This window comes from Rhamphochromis longiceps, linkage group LG3 (assembly GCF_057381845.1).
Source record: "Rhamphochromis longiceps isolate RC_006_pf linkage group LG3, R_longiceps_female_GT1.1, whole genome shotgun sequence".
Classification (NCBI taxonomy): Eukaryota; Metazoa; Chordata; class Actinopteri; order Cichliformes; family Cichlidae; genus Rhamphochromis; species Rhamphochromis longiceps.
Genome location: NC_140559.1, coordinates 22,612,547 through 22,632,992, shown reverse-complemented (window position 1 = coordinate 22,632,992; position 20,446 = coordinate 22,612,547). Strand labels below are relative to the sequence as shown.

The window sequence follows — 20,446 nt, the reverse complement described above, 5'->3', positions numbered from 1 at the left end:
GGGAATGTGCTGAAACGCTTCACGAGGCCCATCACTATTACCGACAGTATACCCACTCGCACCGAGTGAATTAATTGCCTCTGGTTTTTTCCACAGAAGAGCGCCGACTTCACCCCACACACCCACTACCTTTTCACAGCTCTTCAGCCAATCACCTGGAAGAGAGCAACAAACTGCCAGGTGACACTTGTTACAATTATTTAGTCTTTAAATTGTATAGCGCATATCTAAAGATGTTTAATACTTACAGACATAAAGTGGGGCTTTAATAAAGCTTCCTGCAATAAAACAATGTACACACACACACACACGAAATCCGCTTCAAGTTATTTTAAATGAGACCTATTTGTAGAAACAAGCACGAACTTATTATTGTTTAAGTTTATGTAACACAGACAGCGGCATAAACATACAGATGTTAGCTGACAGTTTTTCAGTCATTTTAATCCAACACAAGCAACACTGCGTGTATATAAGTAACATTCATTTTGTGGTTCACTGGGGCAGGAAGTAAGTGTTATTTTTTCTTTTCGGCAAAGAGGTGGGGAAAAGAACTTGTTTCCGGTAGAGCTCGGCTTTGACAGCGTTGCGTTCACGCGCTACTTCTTTTGACGGATTCTTTCGTTTAAGAACATTTTATTTTGTCTCGGTCGTTAAAGAGACGGTAGAAATAACCTAGAGGTGGTATTCAGACGTTATTAGAAAGTTTAAGGACGATAGCCAGACGACTTTGAAGGAGAAGAAGGACCGTGTTTAGTTTTAGAGAGAAGCTTCATGAACAGGCGTCGAGCAGACATCGCCCTCTCCCTCCGCCTTTTCTCGAACGTCGAAATAGGACACTTGACACTTTGGTTGGGCCAACCCATGCCGACTAAAACGGGTTTCAAGAATTGGATATGGATAATGTTGCGCTGCACACGAATGGCCTCAATGCTGAAAAACGTTCAGTGACAGCGGGCTGCTGACCGAGTTGGCACAAAGTGGAGGACATTGGCTGATATGTGATGTGAAGGTGGGCTGCTGCAGAGTAACGCGGTATTCTAGTGTGAATAAAAAAATCTGATTCTCGCTCTAACTCACCTGCAGTCACGATCAAGAAAAAAGGACAACCAGTAGATTCCTGCAGACTGATGTTACATCCATTACGTGCAGTTTTTGGGTCCTGATCAGATGGTACAAAGTTGAAGTGAAAAGTTCCAGACCGGCTTGGAGCGCTTGCCCAGAACTAATGACGAGTGATGATGATACAGTCATAGACTCCTCCCTTTCTGAAGATACATTCAGGGGATTTCTGCTGAATTTGTGTGTTAATGTTCGTGCTGGTGTTTCATCTAGAGCAGGTTGTTTTCATGGATCCTGTTAAAAGGGAAGATTTTCTCCTGAATGACAACATTTTGATCTCTCAAAAATGTATTTCACATAATATTCCTGTAAATAATAATCACCCGGAGTATTTCTAAGCACAATCACTGTGCCATCATTTGAAAACACTGCCACTGTTTTAACATAAACATCTCATTTCCTGTTGGATTTATTTAAACACTGACTGAAATCATACAGTGAGATTTTTGACATTGATAGATCTCAATTACCCTAATTCACACATTAATCAAAAAGACAGATGAAAAATTAAATATGATAAATAAACAAAAAAATCAAATGTGGGTTTCTGACACTGTTGCAGTACAGAGAGGGACAGTCCTGAGAGTGAGGAGGAAGACGAGCTGTGAGGGAGAGGAAGAGGGACAACCAGCGGTGTTGAACAGACCAGTGTGACTGCGAGTGTCGTGTCATTACAATTCATACAGTCATTGTAACTGACAGTAATGAACAATAATGACAGAATAAAGTAATAAGTTAACAATGATCAGTTATTGTCCTCAGTTACAGCCTCATGTTTGCTCTGCATTCATCTCTTATCAGACGTACAAAGATGATCCACCAGTGCTGCCCAGTTTGAGGACATTTCCAGTCACATTAATGGGGGACAGGAGACGCAGCTTCCATCAAAGCTGGTATGAAAGTCATCGTTGGATTCTCTGTAATTATGGACTCTGCCTGTTTCAGGCCACCAAATATGTATTTTAAACATTGTGCACATGTATGTGAAACCTTTAATTTGAAAATCTTTTGGATAGCTTCTTATAATTTTTTTTCCTCCTGTGTGTTTGTGTGTGCAGAGTTTCTACCAGAGCCAAATGTCATCGACTCCTCACTGAAGTCGTCCACCAGTCCAACCACTGGGATCCAGCTGCTGCTCTCTAACTGGTCCACACAGCAGCTCAGACCTGACACATTCACTGTAAACACACTGGTTTATATTCTGTTTGTTCTCCTCATGAAGGAAACCTCACACAACCACTGAGTTCAAATCACTGAAAGTTCAAATGGAAAGTTATTGTTTTCTTTTATAAAGAAGCAGAAGCAGATACCATAAAGATTTTATTTATTTTTCATACTTGAGGGAACAATTCTTCACCAGGCCTTTCAGAATAAAAGCATGACCAAGACGTAATTTATACATAAACAATAATAAATGGTATGTAACTAAAATATAGATGCAATCCATGTTTTCATGTCTTCAGTAACTTTGCTGTTATTTATGTTATTTCTAAGTGTGCTGTCGTCTCCACAGCAGTGATCTGGTTTCTCTGCAGGTTCAATAAACTTTGGTCTCACTTGATCTTCTCGTGTGCTTCTGTGGGTTTCACAAAGATGTCTGATGGAAAACATGAGTCGTTTTCTTTTCCTGGTGGGAACATAGAACCAGTCCTAGATTGGTCACTGACTCTGTAAATACTGAGGTACGACCATGAACACAGCTGTCTGAGCCCTCGTGTAAAGTCCTGGTTGAGCCAGTTACACCGACACCTTTTTATGACCAAGTTATTTATTTTTTGTTTTCTGTTCGTAGCATCAAGAGACTACAGCTGTATAAACTTGTTATATAATGACAGTTAATGTCTAAATGTTGTCTCTCGTTACAGTTTCAGAGTCAAAGTGATTCAGTGAGCAGGTTTCCATCTCGCTTAGATCCAGTTTACACATGTGCTCAGTGAGGTATGTTTGAGTCCAGCTCACATTATTCAGTTTCACTTCAAGATTATTCATGAAGCACCAGGAAACAACAACCATCCGAAGGCACTTTTACAGTAAAAACATTAGAATCAGAAAGTCCATGAAAAATGCATGAACTGAGTCAAAGTCAGAAAGTTTCTGATTAAAAATATAAACATGAAACCTACTTAACATCCACATTACTATTTAACATGCATTAAAAAGAAATATATTATTTAAATATATATAATATAAAGTTTGCTGTAAAGTTAAGAAGTGTGTGCAATGCTTAAAGCTGTATATAATAAACATTAGAAGCTTCTGTGATATAAATATGAGTGAAGCAGCAGGTATTTTAAAATTAAAGTAAAGCTAAAGAGACATTAACTCAGCAGGAGTTTGAGAATATAATGTACGTTTAAACATAAAACCTGAAAATGCTTCCTGGATTCTTTGTCGACAATTTAAACCAAAGAAAGAGAAAATGTAAAAATTCATAAAAATCTTTTTTTGGCAGTTTTTGATGCCATTTGAGTCTACACATGATGGGAAAACCACAACTGTCTTTATCCTGAATGCTCAGTGTCACCTCTGAGAAGCTGAAACAGCAGGAGACTCAGATCAGCTGGAAAAAACTGAAACATTTCAAACAGGCTGAATTTTAACTGGAGGTTAACCCTGCTTACGTTGTTTTCGGTAGATCAAAAACAACAACAACAGCAGCAACAAGAACCACAGCAGGAACACTCAGACCAACGATCAGTCCAACAGGTCCATCCTCTGTGTCTCCTCCTGTCTGAGCTGCAGGTGAGAAACAGGTGTGAGGTGTCAGCTGTCAGGTAGGTGATGAGTGAAGAACAGAACAGAATCCATTTCCTCTTCAAACTGCTGTCAGACATTATCTACTGCACTCTGATGTTTCTCTCTGGAAGGAGTCCTGCTGTTTCCTGAGGAGTATGAGGATGAAGTAGTTCATTCTCAAGTGTCAGAGTGGCATCAGGAATCCTTGTGGAGTGTTGGTGACAGCTGTTTTCTTCCGGCTCATTTCTGTCATTGTGTTCATTAGCAGGAGATTCAGAACTCAGAAATCTCTGAGACATTTCAATCTGTGGTTCAGTGGTGGGGCAATATGAGTCCTGGCTACGTTGTTTATATTTTCTGTAGATCAAATAACCAACAAAGGCACCACCAACAAGAAGAAGGAAAATAACAACTGGAAGACCAACTTTCAGTCCAACAGATCCATAATCTGTGTCGTCTCTTGTCGGACCTGCAGGTGAGAAACAGGTGTGAGGTGTCAGCTGTCAGGTAGGTGATGAGTGAAGAACAGAACAGAATCAAACTGCTGTCAGACATTATCTACTGCACTCTGATCACATCACTCAGACCAGCTGCTTTCTACAAAGTCTCATCAACAACATCTTTAGAAACAAACATCAACAACCAGGAAGCAGCTTCACCTCTGATCACACACACACTCAACTCTGCTCACCTGGAGGATCAACAACACTCAAGTCGATGGTGCAGATAGGGTCACATGAGACTGTTTCTCTCACAATACAGCACTCGTATGTTCCAGTGTCATTAATCGTCACATTCTTCAGAATCACAGACACGTCTCCATCCTTCATCTGTCTGTCCTGCAGATCCACCCGGTTCTTAAATAATGGATGCTGATCATCTTCTTTGAGCTCCTTGTCTTTAAACACAGCTACATGTTTATCTCCCAGGTCAGCTCTGCTCCACTCTACAATGAAGATGTTGTTGTTTGGAGCTCGACATGTCAGATTGACGTTGTGTCCAGAATCAGCTGCGATGATTTTCTGGTCTGAAAGAGGAAACAACACAGTGCAGAGAGCTTAAAGGTCAAAGTACAACTGTTACACCAGCCAATCAGAGTGAAGAGTCTCTCTGGGATCCTTGGTTTACAGTGGCCGAATTAAATCTGAGCATCAGATCTGTTAAAAAACTGTCAGAACAAAAATTGAGCACAGAGAATAAAAGCTCCCGAACAGAGTATGAAACATTTCATTAGTAACAAAATCTTAAATAACATAAAAAAAAACTTAACTGTCACTTTTGTGAGCCACTTGCTGGGCTTGTGTAGACAAGAACATGCCCGAAAATTTTAATTTTTCAGTTTCACCATCAGAAATGATCATCGTCATCACATCCAGCACATTGAAATCAGTTCAAGTGAGTGATTAAATAATTAAATGAGCCTGCTGTTCATACACCAGGCCCTCTGGACCTCATACTAATGAGGTCACATTGGCCACCAGTGGCGATTTTTGATATGGGCGACATGGGCCGTTGCCCAGGGCAGCACCACGCCAGCGCATTTTTGTGATTGCACAGGTACCAATCGGTTTTCTATTCTCCATTTGTGGGGAGTAAGGGCGCCCTCGGTTTGCGTGCCTGCTGCTTGCTGCACAGAGAGGGGCGGGCCTGGCCGGTGCAGCATCTAATAACCAGCTGGCAAAATGAAACAAACCAACAAACATAAAAACACCAGACATCATGATACAGACTAGTAATTTGCACTGATGTGATTTCTAAATTCTATCACACGTGAAACGTGAGCGCGAGGGCCCTCAGTGTGCCTGCTTTCTGCTGCTGCTAAAGTCTCACACACAACCTGTCGAAACTTCTGTTTACCTTTGTTAGTCACTCGGCTATGACTGTAAACAGTAGACACTGATGTGGCTTATTGAATCTTTTGCACTGTGTTCAGCACAATATTAATTAACCATTTATTGGAAGAGCTGATTGTAGATTTTGCTGTGAACGCGGACACGCGCGTGTGAATACTCAGATCTGTAAATGTGAAATAAAGCGTAAGATGCACAGATATGAAAAAGTCAAGTGTTGCTCAAGGCTCTCGAAACAGACAAGTCACGCAGGTTTTCCCCGCTCTCTGGACACGTCATTCTCTCCACCCTCTTGTTACAGAGTTTACTGAGCCTCGCAGGCGCCTGCGGGACTAGACCGAGCGACTGCGTGCTGTTTGCGCCTCGACGCAATGCAGGCTCAGATGGACAGACTACCGTGTGCTTGCTGCAAGTGTAAGATTTATTCTTTTATTAACATATGACATACATGTATTAGAAGCTCGGTGTTATTATGACAGTGTTTTGGCAGTGGCGTTTACGGACCGATCTGTGCTGAAAACACGAGTTAAAGAATAAATAATAAAGTACCGAGCAGCTAAACCCGAGGCAGACACAGGGATTCATCTTTCATTTTGTCCTTTTTCGTTCAAACAGTCCGAACAAACGTGTTATTTCTAGAAATCTTAACCAGCTGGTCCGAGCGATGGTGAAACGGAGACGGCATCGGTTTCGTTTCTCTTTGTATTAGAATATCATCATGGCCATATATATAGGAATATCATCGCCATAATCATAGGCGGAGCCTGAATAACCCGCACCTACAGCGCTTACTCAGCTTACAAATATTGGATGACCTCTGACTAGTCACAGAGAAAATGCTCAAGTTTTTAAAGCCAACACACGTTTTTATAGATTCAACGACAAATTATATGTCTTTATATAGTTATTATACAGAGACATACACACAGTAAAAGGAAGCTTGTGTTTCAGGCCTGGTTTTAAATTTGAATCTACAGTCAAAGACGTAAAATGGCGGCTGTTTGTGCTCGTTCAGCTACCTTTGTCCTGATCCTCAGTAACATTTAATCGACTTGTAGAGTTTTAATGCCTAAAGTATTTGAAATAAGGTGTGGCCTTGGATTTAAAGTGTTCCTTCTTTAGTGCTCTAGTTACATAGTTGTAATCTGTGTGGAGGGACGGCCTCTAAAAGAATATATTAGTCTTTTGCCAACTGTATTTTCCGTGTTTCAGAACAGAACACTGGCGTGTTAAAGCTTATTCACAGTACAAACAGGGTTTTTTGTGGGTGTAATGTTGATCACGGAGCTGATAAACACGTTGAAAGTCATGTTTTAGTCTTCCTGTGCCAGCCTGTTGTGTGTTACTTTAGTTTAATGGAGCAGAAACCCTCATGTTGCTGAGCTAATCCTACCCCACAGCTAGCAGGCCGTGTTAGCGACACGGAAAGGGCGCGTCCCTTTTCCTAACGGCTGTTTCTGTTGTTGTTGGTTTTTAAATAAAAACGCAATTTTGTACTCAAGGTAGTGTTTGGGAGGATTGCTAAGGAAGAGCGTTGCTCGGAGACTCTGAACGACCACCGTGTTTAAACTGCGACAGCAAACAACGAGAATAACATGTGAAAAATAAGATTTGAATTTTTAAAGAAGACGTTGGGTTGAGTAACATCTACACCAGCGTTCAGCTTTTTTCCAAGCTAACAAGATCAAGTGTCTAACCTGTAATTTACTTATATGACTCAGAGCTGCCGCTGCAGAATCCTCACACTGAGTCAAGACAAACAAATTCATCTTCCTCAGTAACTGATGATGTAAAGCACAACTGAAAGCTCTGCTCAATTCATTCATGTAAGCTTTGCACAAACTTCTTTCTGCCTAATCTGTAACGAATAAAATCACATGTCTGAAGAAAAGCAGTTTTTAATTAGTCTGTGTTAGTGTGTTAGACTATTTCCTGATATCCAAAGCATATTGGTTTTTGCTTTATTCACTGATCTGAACTGACATGTTTTCAGAGAGAAACACATGCGTGAAACCTGAGCTTACACTGGATCAGTCAATATAGATTTTTTTTATTCCAGCAGTGTGATGTTCAGAGTTCAGTTGTGAGTTTACAGTTTTAACTGTTTTTAAAAAAAAAAAAACACCTCAAAATATATCAGCAGCGTATGGCACAAAATGGAAACTGCAGTTACAATTAATATTTACATGATGTTGCTCATTTTCACGAGTGATATAATGCTGTGGTAATACTCATGTCGCCTGATAGGAGGCAGCCTTTCTGCAATATAACAGCTTGGACTTTTTCTGATGCAGACACTCTCAGAAAGACTGTTGAAATTAGGAAAACCAATGGAACATAATAAGATGAAAAGAATAACATACTATGTATGGTCGGTCTAAGATTACGGTGAATTTAGCCAGCGGTTTAACACCGGCTACAGCTAATTGGAGCCTAAGCTAACCAGCAGCTGCTGTAGGGGCCGTTTTTGCCTGGTTTAAATACCAGCGTCCGTCTCCGATTACGAAAAATGTAGCAGCGGATGACTAGTAAGACCAAACAGTGATGGCCCTGACAGCAGCAACATCCATGTAGCTCCAATTAGCTCTAGCCCGTGCTAACTCGCTGGCTTTGGTTAGCCGGGGCTAACCCCCTGTCTCCGTCAAGGAACAGCACCTGTTAGGCCATCACTGCTCGGTATTAACACTCGTCTCGATCTCCCATTGCGGCTAGTGAATGTATTGAGCCCAGTCTCTAGACGGTTAACTGCTAATTAGCTGTAGCTATCATTTATACGACCGCGATTGCTTCGTGTTATTATCCTTGTTGGGCTCCGCTTTGTTCAGTGCTAGTTAGCTGTAGCCGGAGCTAGCTGCTGCCGCCGTGTTACGCGAGGGCTCGGTCATATTGTCAGACACCTGATACTAATGCTAACACACCAGTACGAGCTGCTAGCGATTACTTTCTCGTTTAACTTTCTGGAAGAATCCATTGTGGCCAATGTCTAAATGGATACTAACAGTAGCTGTAGGGATCATCTCCGATGCATCTGTGAGTCAAGGTAGTGAGACGGTTAAGTGCTAGTTAGCTGTAGCTACCTGGATCTAGCTGCTGTCGGGTTCGTCATTGCGCTGTTTTGATACGTTTAAAGTGTCGGTCTAAGATTACGGTGAATTTAGGCAGCGGTTTAACACCGGCTACAGCTAATTGGAGCCTAAGCTAACCAGCAGCTGCTGTAGGGGCCGTTTTTGCCTGGTTTAAATACCAGCGTCCGTCTCCGATTACGAAAAATGTAGCAGCGGATGACTAGTAAGACCAAACAGTGATGGCCCTGACAGCAGCAACATCCATGTAGCTCCAATTAGCTCTAGCCTGTGCTAACTCGCTGGCTTCGGTTAGCCGGGGCTAACCTCCGGGCTCCGCCAAGGAACAGCACCTGTTAGGCCATCACTGCTCGGTATTAACACTCGTCTCGATCTCCCATTGCGGCTAGTGAATGTATTGAGCCCAGTCTCTAGACGGTTAACCGCCAATTAGCTGCAGCTACTATCTATACGGACCGCGATTGCTTCGTGTTAATGTCCGTTTTGGTCTCCGCTTTGTTCAGTGCTAGCTGGCTGTAGCCGGAGCTAGCTGCTGGCTGCAGTTGCCAGACACTTGATGCTAACACACCAGTATGAGCTGCTAGCGATTATAGGAGTGCACTGGATTGTGCCCCCCATCGTTGCTGGGTTACAGTAAAGGCGGTTTAATCAAAATTCAGACCAAGAAAACTGTAACAGACACAATCTCAGATGCAGTTGACGGATAAGCTCGCAAAAGCCAAAAGCTGCTTTAACGGATCTCACCTGTAAACAAGGGAAGTAAGACACCGACAATCAGGCCGAATAAGAGAGAGATATTCCCCATCTTGTGGTGGGATTCAGAGGATCGAAAGATCAGTGTAATAAATGTCCAAGGATGGTGCAATTAGACCAACAAACAAACTGAGAGTGCAACAACTTAACACAGTGGTCTGTTCACTTGGGCACACCTTTTTGTGCCCAGTGGGCGTTTTGTGTATGTGTTTTTTTTTTGTTTTTGTTTTTGTTTTTGTTTCTTTACTGATCACATGTTTGTTTCAGATGTCCTACATGGGGTTTGGGGGACAAAAGACAAGACCAAGTTCTGTTAATTTATTTATTTAGATTTAACTTCAGACATGAAGTTAAATCTAAATTTATGTGACTTGCAGTGTTATCTTTCCATTACAATAAGAAAATTGATTTAACTATAGTTTGAATCTCGATGTTTAAGTAAACAGATCTTGATAACCCAGAGGAAAAACAGCAATGAAAGATCAGGTGTTGTTTTCTTGATATATCGGCAGGTGCTTGTACCTGCTTGTAATAAATAGAAACGATAGTATTAAAAACATTATGGTCTATAATTAGAAGACCCTGCCCAAATTACAGCTTTCCAAAGCCAGAATCCAGGTTTGTAACCTATTAATTCACACTGAAGAAAGTGTTTTGTTTTATTAGAATGGATAATATGAGAGTATTAAACAAAAATTGGGCAGAAACTTTTCTCTCGTTTCAAATTCTAATAAAAGCGACCAGGTAATGTTTAAGAGGTACAACAAACTGACGTTGGCAAACACTAACATGTCCGTGTCACTGCTTCTTTCCACTTTTTTCAGCCACTAGTGTTAACAAAAAATGTCACCGATTGTTAAATAACAATCAAGATTAGTAGACGTGTCGGATGATTTTCTTTAAATAAGCCATAGTCACTGTTCTTGAACCAATAACATTCTTTTAAAAAATAAGAACCTTTTTTGTCATTAAGTGTTTAATTCAGTGTTTTAAGGAAATTAAAAAGTATTGCTGTGTGATATATATTTTATATAGTTTACCTTACCAACACTGTTTTTGTACCAACAGAACGGCTTGTGCTCAGAGGAAGAGGGCGGGCTTTACTTGGTGTGAGAGTGAAAAAAAGCTCAAATGAGTGAGAAGGACGATGAAGGAACCATCTGTGCGGTGTCTGCTCTGTAAGTAGAATCTCTGTGTGAGAAAGTTTGTACTTTGACTGTTTGCTCTCCTGATAACTGATGGAGGAGAAGACATGATTTTCTTAGTAGGACAGGTGTAGATCAGGCCTGCGCAATAAATCGAAAATTTATTGGCACCGCGATATCAGCCTGTGCGATGGGCCCATCGCAAAAGATGGCAAAAACTGCAATAATTGGGTACTTTAAAATGTTTACACACGTGCTTTAAAGAATTTACCAATCAAAGAAACCCCTTTACAGATTTGACCAGTCGAATAGAGATAGATATAAATAGATAGAGCCCTTCACAGCCTTAATCAATCAAATGGATTAGAGGCCCGCCTCCTAAGCAGGTGGGGAGCGAACAACGCTGCAGCAAAGAGTCAGAGTTGTAATGGCTGAGAGCGAGATGCATGACGAGAACGCTACTGACTATGAACTCGTGGGTGAAAAAAATGTACCTCGCTTATTTGGAGGTACATTGGATTTGATAAAGACGACGTTCTCCAAACACAGGTACTCTGCAAAACTTGCCGAACACTCGTGGCAACCACCTGAGGAAACACAACTAATCTCCACCATCCTCTTCGGACGATCTGATATCCTCGTGTTGGTGTTGTTCCCACATCATCATAATAAATGTTGTTCCAGGTTCAACATTGCAAGTGACCAGTCACATTGTTGTGACGTCCCCTTTTTCTGCCTTTGAAAAATACCGCCTTAAAAAAAATCTACTTCACTTGCAAGAAGAGAAACCGCTTCTGTCCGCCGATCCAGGAACTTGAATTCTTTGCATTTCAGGATACTTTTCTTTAATAAACGGTAAGCATTATACATATTGTCCTTACAGAGGCGGTTTCTCTTCTCGCAAGTGAGGTAGATTTTTTTGAAAGCGTTTGTTTTTTTCGAGGTCGCGGATGACATCAGGAGAAGGTGATTCGTCACTTGCAATGTTGAACCTGGAACAACATTATCTGTGATGATGAGGGAACAACACCAACATGACGATATCAGATCATACATCATCTTCAATACAACCACAGAGAACTGTTTGAAGAGTTCCAGAAAGATAGCAACCTTTGTTTGGCTAACCCTAATGTTAAGACAAAGAGCACAGCAGTCCAACAGCCGTCTCTGTATCAGAGTTTTTCAAGTGGAACTCTATGAGAAAACGTCAAAGCTCTACAAAGCAATAACAGAGGCCATTACACATTTTCTGGCTTAAGACATGATGCCTATAAATACAGTTAGTAGAGAGGGCTTCACCAGTCTGATACATAAAGTGGACCGGAGATACTGCATCCCATCACCAAACTACTTTTCCCATGTCGCCATTCCACAAATGTACGAAACATGCCGCAAGACTGTCATGTTTGAACTGAGCCAAGCTGAAAACTACGCAAGCACTACAGACCTATGGTCAAGTCGTACAACGGAACCATATATGAGCTTCACACTTTGAACTGAACACATGGTGTCTAGAGACTGTGTATTTTCCAGACTCTCACAATATAATTTAAGTTATGTTTATTTAAAACTAATTATAGAGACCGGGAAGGATGTCTTTCAGAATTCAAGCCTCAGGAAAAAAATTTATGGGGACAGTGTTTCAATGTTAAAGTGCACTTTGTTGTTACACTGCTAATACAGCAGCTTTCTTTAAATAAAACTGTTGCAGTAAAACTTTAATTATGTTTTTTTTATTTAGTTTATCGCAATATTGATCACAGTTATTGCATATCGCAGGTCTTCCTAATATCTTGCAGCCCTAGTTTAGATGCTGGTCACCCATCTTTAAATATGTCAGTGGTCCTCTCCTTAAATCGCCATGGCAACTTGTGTCGTAGAACAGGTTAAACCTTTGGGGTCAACGGGTGCGCCGGCGTGTCAAAATCACATGACCAATTTAAGACTACACAGCTACAAGATGCAGCAGCTCAGTCTCCATTTCAACTTGGGTCGAAAGTGCGGACTTCAAACTATATACCAGTTTTTTAACTGTGTCGATGGGCCACGTAAAACCGGAGTTATGATAAAAAATACACACAATGTTTTTTTTCTGAAGAAAACAGTGGTGTTTACAGTGGGAAGAACGGTAAAAATGGCATTTTCTACGAACAGCGCTAGCAAACACTCTCAGCTTGCGAGTGAAAAAAGAAAAAAACACCCCTTCCCTATTGGTGTTAGAATTTACCATGCCAGCGAATCAAAAAATGATAAAGCAACATGTGACATTTGGTTGTTTAGGGAGAAGGGGAAGTTTTTAGGAGTGACACCCGCGACAGAAAGCGGGCGAGCGAAAGAAAGGGAGAGAGCAAGTTTTCATATGTGAAACATTAGTAACGTTTAGCGTGTTTGGAAGCTGTAGTTAGTGTGTTGTGTAGTTGTTGTTTTGTATTGTGTGTCAGTTATACTGCTGAATTTCACATTTTCTCCAAACAAAAGCCACCAAAGGTAAATTTCAGTGTAAACGCTGTCTCCACATGGAAAACAGGACTGATACACCTGCTGTCAGACCTGCAGGGTTTAGGCACACAAACTATTTTTTTGGACTGGCACAAATAATTTGTGTGCCTTCTTATTTGATGCAGCACACCTGATTGTTCTGTAAATAGATTTAAATTGTTATATAAAAAATGTCTGAGGTCATGGCTGCATTTTTAGGTAAATAGTACCTGATAACTTTGTTGTTTGTAAAACGTGTGCATAATTTTTAGAAATGTACAATTTACATTTCAAGTTATGAGAATGATTCATTAAACATGTTTGTGGGTTTTACAGTAAGAAATATAACTTTTTTCTACTCGGATTTTGAATTTTTTGTCTGAATTCAGATCAATTGTGCTAATATAGTATACCAAAATGAAAAAATAACTCAAATTTCAGATATTTGAGGTTGTGCTGAAAAACCCCCGATACCAAACAAGGCAAGATTAACAGTTTTTAAAGGTGAACTATAGAGGTAAAAATCAAAAGTAGTCGAAAACGGCCAATTATACCCTGAATCCCAGAGGGTTAAGATCCAGGTATGAGATCACTACCTATTGAACAATCAGTTCTCCAGAAAATGGTGTCACCATTCCCAGAAGATTCCTTGGCCTCGACAGGGTTAGTAGGAGGGTGTTTTTTAATAGTCTTTATGTTTCCCTGATCCCTGGCTTTTAACAACAGTTTGCATTAGTCTTGTTATTCTAAATGAATTAATGTATGATTCTAAAACAGGACACCTAGAGTGTACTTGATGACCTCATATCTAACATCTATGCTTTTATATTTAAACTTTCTCTCAAACCCTAATTTGGTGATTTAGAAAAGGTATATGTATTATTCTCCGTGATTCCAACCTGCTGTTGAGTCTCTTACACAGTGCTGGAAACACCAAACACAAACCAAGAATGTCTGTTCAATCAGTCACATTAATCACTTTGATCTGGAGCAAACAACAAAGATTTCCACATCTCCTTCCTCAGGGTTTAGGACAGTAAGCTTCAACCATCAGCCATCAACTTAGAACTAAACAGCAGCACTGAGCGCACCAAGTGGTTAAACTATTAGCTGCCAGTACACCAATCAGTGTGACCAAGCAGCTGAGGGGCAGATTTATAAAGGAATAATAAACTGTAACGACTGTAACGCATGTATATCTGTTCCTAACTCCTCCCAGATGTGTGAATTTATCTGAATTGAAATTTTGATATAAACTAGCTAGGGTCATTATTTTTATAACAGTCAGATCCTTACAAATTATATTTATTATTAGCTGATATCAAAACAACCTGTAACATTATGCGTACGTAGGGCTGGGCGATATGGCCTAAAATTCATATCTTGATATTCTTTAGCTGGATGCTGACACATGATATAAAGCATGTCCCAGATGTCACACAGACACTTTTATTAACATACAACGTAGATGTACATTAAAAAAAATACTCCAAAATAAATTATCAAGATTTATTAAATAATACTCCATGAATAAAATATAACAATGTTCTTTTGTGCCTAACAAAAAGATCGCAATTGTGCAGTCAAATGTAAACTAAGAAGTCATAGAGCATAATAACAAAGACAGACAGATTTTCCAGCTGCTCTGTTCCCATGTTGCTGCGTGACTGATAGCTTTGAGTTTGAAATCTACTTCGTACACATTTCTCTCAACAAGCCCCAGTTTAGGGTCCATTATGCACACACAATACGGTAATATTATGTTGACGCGCAGTACGTATTACTCTACGACGCTTCTGACTACAGTAACCGTAATGCTCCGACAATACATCAAGCAGTGCGGCTTCTTAGCTTACCATAAAATTGATTCGACATCAGTAAGCACAACGAGAATTCATACATAAGACGCACCGGATTATAAGGTGCACTGTCGATTTTTGAGAAAATGAAAGGTTTTCAAATGCACCTTAAAGTCTGAAAAATACGGTATATGAGTCTTGTAAGGTAGATTGTTTCGGGGCAGGAGGAAGTTTGTTTGCAGCCATCAAAAAGAGAAAATTAAAAAAAATAAAAAGGTAAAATTGAACTATGAAGAAAACGCGGAGATGTCAGAGGTTCATACCCAGTGGTCTACAAAGTGGTCCAAGGGATCTTCCAGGAATAGTGGCGCTAACTTTTGGAGAACTGATTGGTCAGGAGGCGATGATTTCAATCCCTGTTGATCTATAATCTAGAACGTAACTGATTCTAGGACAGTTCACAGCACAAGTTACCGTGTTGATGATACTATTTTAGGGTCTTACTTTACAAAGCCTTAAAGAATGCCTTTAGGAAACTGCTGTTGTAGCTGTTTGAAGTTATCAAACGACAAATGATTTGAATATATGCTGGTAAGCAGTGAATGACCTTTTGTAGTTAACTCTGAGGTTAGAGCAAATCCTGCTTCAGGCCTGCAGGACTACTGAGTTCAGAGGAAAAAAATCGACTCAACTCTGGGTTATTTGTCAGCTTGACAGGATGAAGGCCGACTGACATTGAAGTTTTTTTAATGTATAAAAAAGAAAATATAATAATCCTAGTCTTAATCTTAACATACAGCAAACATTTTTACTGACTAATAGATAACCAGAAAGTATAAGATGGTGTGTGATGCTACTATTGAGGTAACAAACATTTTCTAATATTAAACTAAAGAAAGGAAAATTCCCTTTCACTCAAACATCAGCCGGTGTGCTCCAATAAGAGGACTCGCACCTGAACAGCGTGCTGAACTTTGATTAGGCCAGATTGAATAATGTGACTGATTTTTGTGTTATAATTAAAACAGCAGCAGTATCAGTAGGACTGTGCCTGCTGCACTGACGTCATCTGTATGTGCTTTGTTGTGTAGACGGTGGTGGATCTGCAGGAAGAACTGAGGACGTCCGTCATGGACGAATCATCATCATCAGAGAGAAGAGAGAGAGTCCGAGCTGAGAGGTAGAGATGCTCTTGTTTGTCTCATGGTTCAGATTTCAGAGTTACAGACGATGGACAGAACTCGTGTTTCCTTTTCCTGTGATGGCCAAAAGCTGTGGTGTCAGATTGTAGTGTGATGTCAGGCATTTGATTCTCACTTGAATTCTTAAAGGAAGATTTGGGGCCAGATTCACTAACATCTACAGCAGCACACAGCCTTGTCTGAGATTAAAAAGCTGCTGGATGTACTCAGCGTCAGTTTGACTGTTGTATTGTTTCAGCTGGTTTTATGGCGTTTGTAAGAGTTTCAGGAGGAGAATATTTAAACTAGTCACATAAATATGAATTTGAAAGCCCGTGGCACACAACTCATTGCAAATTGTATAAACTTAGCCCCCCCTCAAAAAATTGTCTTGCTCCTTATCCCTAAAAGGAGGGAGGAACATTACCAGATAGAGTAATGGTTCTTTGCACAAGCATTTTAAAGCTGCTTTGGCTCAACTCAGTCCTCTCACTGAGTGTTTAGAGGCATAATACGGATTTATGCCTCTAAACACTCGGATTTTACTGAAACGGAGCAGAAATGAGCTGAGTTGTCTTTATGTCAGCGGTGTGCAAAGAGCGAGCGACTTCTCTCTGATGAATCTGTAACTTTGTGGTTCACAGACTCAAATGCTCAACTGCGGTTACAATTTTTATTTTACAACACAAGTAATCCTTAATATTGGATGGACTGTGAAGACTCTTACAAATGAAATCAACAAAAGAAACAAACCCTCAAATTTCCAAAACATTTTTCACTGCTGTAACACGTTTCGTTGTCCTCAGCTTTACTAAACATGTTAGTATCTGGGTAAAAGTGATACAGTGACACCAAATACTAAAATTATACCAAATAAATTGATCAAGAGGGCTCATCTCGCCTGAAAGGAGGCAACAATCTGCAAACAGTCAAAGACTGGACTTGAACTAACTGCAGTCACTCTCGGGAGGAGCCCATAAGTGCTCTATTATTACTGTCCGTTTTCCTTTTTGCACAGAATAATTTGCTTTGCGTTTGTCAAGTCACTGCTAATACTGTAAAACAAGAAAAGCTGCCCCACTCTGGTTTCTTGTTACGGCTGTAGGTCCGGGTCCTTATGGGACATCTGGTGGTTCCGGACCCGGATCGCAGACTCCCGTTTTATAAAATAAAGAACCAACGTCAAGAGCCAATTGAATTTCTGATTCATAGATTCAAGAGCGTAGTGTCGGCTAAGCTAGGCTAGGCTAGCCTTCAAGGCTGAAATCTCACCTGCAGACGAGGCGTAGCAGACATGGAGAACACCGAGGGAAAAGTACAGCTTTCCCGAACCCCCCATCTCGTACTGGTATCTTCTGTGAAGCTGAAGATAAGTGTTATAAATGTGTAGAGAAAGCAGGCTCGATACCGCGGTTGACCGGCACTTCTGAAGCACAGGCACTTCCTTGTTTTGCCGCCTCCTGCTTTCTTTCTTTCTTTCTTACAGTTATATTGGCGGTTGGCAAACAAGTGAAAGGTGCATTACCGCCACCAACTGGAGTATGGTGGAACGACGCCCAAAAAAAAAAAAAAAATTCTCAAATCCTGCCAAACAGGTTCCCCTCTCTTAAAAACTGAAATAAGGCCTGATAACTTTTACTTCCCGAGTCCTGCCGCAACAACTCAACCAGATCCAGTTTGATTTTTAGGTTACTAAGATTTTGAATCAAATGTCTCCTCTCAACCTGATACCTCTGACACTGCAACATGACATGTTCTACAGTTTCCTCCACCCCACAGTAATCACACTTGCCAGTACTATGTTTCCCTATCATGAACAACGTACTATTCCATTCAATATGTGGAATGGCATTTCCAGATGTTCCAGGACTAGATGTTTTCCCTGATTTTTCTCAAGGATGCCACTCACAGGCTCACCTGTGTAAATCTGTAGATTTGAGGAATAGCTGTTTTTTGCATCACAAGCTGCCATGATTTATATATCAGATTGGCCTGGATTGCTGGCCATGTATTACCAGAAGGAGCATTTTCCATGGAAATGGACTACGCTGTCACCTCTGAAGATCAGAGCTAAGAGCTTGGAACGGGCGGACTCTTTTTACATCTTTAATATATTCTGCAGGCTTATTGGGCAGTGACGTAAACAGACAGTAATTGGGGGACTGTTGAAACCTTTATTTACAGGTTTTCAGCTGAGTGTATACGTGGTGGTCGTGGTCGGTGTGTGTAAGTTCTAGTCGTACTTGTCTTCTTTGGTATCTGCGCCTCATCACTACGGTGTTGGTCTACAATAAAAAAGCACAGAGAGATCTATATCAAAATTCTACAAACTCGTCTAAGTTGTATAATTTTCATGTTAGCAATTATAAATGATACTGTTGCTCACCTGCTGCTTCCTGGTTCCGATATTGTGAAATATCTGGGGAAATGATGCCCCGGGGCCTACAAACAGTTTATTGGTTTCTTAGAGGAGGAGGAGGAGGTAAGGTATGAGTAGAAAGTGTGGGAATTTCATTTATCTTTATAGGATTATTGTTGGTTATTGTTTTCAATGTGGGGATGTTGGAAATGTTTGAGAATATTCCAGGTATTTTATAGATATTTGTTATGTAGTATTTTGTTTAATCCTGAGTGTAAACTGCAGAATGCTTTAATCCAATTAACGAATCCCAGAGACTATCAGTGGTCTTGTATTCGGATCTGTACACTACAGATACAAGAAGATGGGAATCCACGTATTCTTTATCAGTGTCATTCCAAATGTCGCCATCAACTTCTCTTCTTTCAAGATTTGTCACAGCAATGATGTCGTTCTTGTCAATGGCATAAAAAGACACTTATTCTTGTCACAGCAAACCTGGTGAGCCCAGGTTAATGCCATGTGAGCCAGGAGGTGCTGCACTTTTGGATTTGTATATTTCAGCAGAAGCAGCTTCAGCACCTGTGACCTCCTCATCAGATGTGTCTGTGTTGATGCTCTCTATCATCCTCCTCGTCAGAAACTGGCTCATCCATATTGCAATGCTGTTTTCTGTATTTTCCTTCAGCAAAGATATGATCCACAGTTTGGCTTATTGTAAATCTTCACATATTTGCGTTCTGCAGACATGCAACTCACCAAGTAAACTGAGTTGTTCTGCACATGCCGTACATGACTGACTATGTTGATCTGTACTCTACTTGTAAGTTTGAGTCACTGTCCCAGAAAGTAAGAACTTTCTGTTGGAAAATATAAACTTTTTCACTTCTCCTAGGTTTTAATTCAAATAAAAACCTGTTAAATATATATATATACTGTTTTTGTACCAACAGAAAGGTGCTCAGAGGAAGAGGGCGGGCTTTACTTGGTGTCAGCGACAGAAATGAAAAAAAGCTGAAATGAGTGAGAAGGACGATGAAGGAAACATCTGTGCTGTGTCTGCTCTGTAAGTAGAATCTCTGTGTTTGTTTGAATTCTTGTACTTTGACTGTCTGCTCTCCTGATAACTGATGATGGAGGAGAAGACATGATTTGCTCTGTAGGACTAAGGGTGTACATGCAGGTCTGGGTTTTCTGTACAACGAAGGTGGTTCCCTTCTTACTGGGGTGAGTCGCCATGGTAACTTGTGCTGTAGGGCAGGTTGTCATCCAGATGAAAGATCAAGAAACAGCTTTTTAATCGATCGATTTAATTTCCTTTTGGGACAAACTGCAGAGATTTCCACGTCTCCTTTGTCAGGCTGTGGGACAGAAAGTGTTTAAAGTTTCAGAGCTCTAATGTGCAGCTGTCACCCTAATAATACTCACTTCTTTTGCCTTACATCTTTCTGTGTGAGCAAATGTCTCCATCCAAGGTTGGGTCGGGTCACTTAAGTGAGACGTGTCTCCATGCAGTCCTCCACAATCCTGACTGCGTGGTGCTAGAAGTGGATGTTGACTGGTTGATAAGTGGGCGAGGATAGCACAAGCTGGTGATTTCATACCTGCCGATTTCTAATTGGCTCCAGAATAGGTTATGTTCACAGCACAAGTTACCATGGTGATATTATGGTAGTCTTTACCTTATTATAGCCTTATAAAGCCCACTGATGCAATTGTTGTTATGATTTGGTACTATACACACTGGAAGTGTGTTTGGGATCAGGACTTCAGGATAGGAAAGTTTGAGGACTTGACTTTAACTCTGCTTTGTTTGTCAGCTTGACAGAATGGAGACTGACACTGATGTTTATTTTTAGTATCTGAAAAGAAAATATAATCTTAATCTTAATATAAATAAAGCTTAAATGACTAATAAAATGTGTGTATGTCTGTCTTTT

At 40.5% G+C, this 20,446-nt stretch overlaps 1 long non-coding RNA gene across 2 annotated transcripts in view; it reads left to right on the top strand.

The window, feature by feature from the left end:
* Window positions 1-6,049: 6,049 nt before the first annotated feature.
* The window catches only part of LOC146673448 (uncharacterized), an 83,620-nt gene continuing 69,223 nt past the window's right edge, over window positions 6,050-20,446 (top strand). For both annotated transcript variants that reach the window (XR_014910466.1, XR_014910465.1), the window contains exons 1-4: window positions 6,050-6,122; window positions 10,613-10,722; window positions 16,058-16,146; window positions 19,460-19,572. This is a non-coding gene — a long non-coding RNA (uncharacterized LOC146673448). The remainder of the gene's footprint in view (window positions 6,123-10,612; window positions 10,723-16,057; window positions 16,147-19,459; window positions 19,573-20,446) is intronic.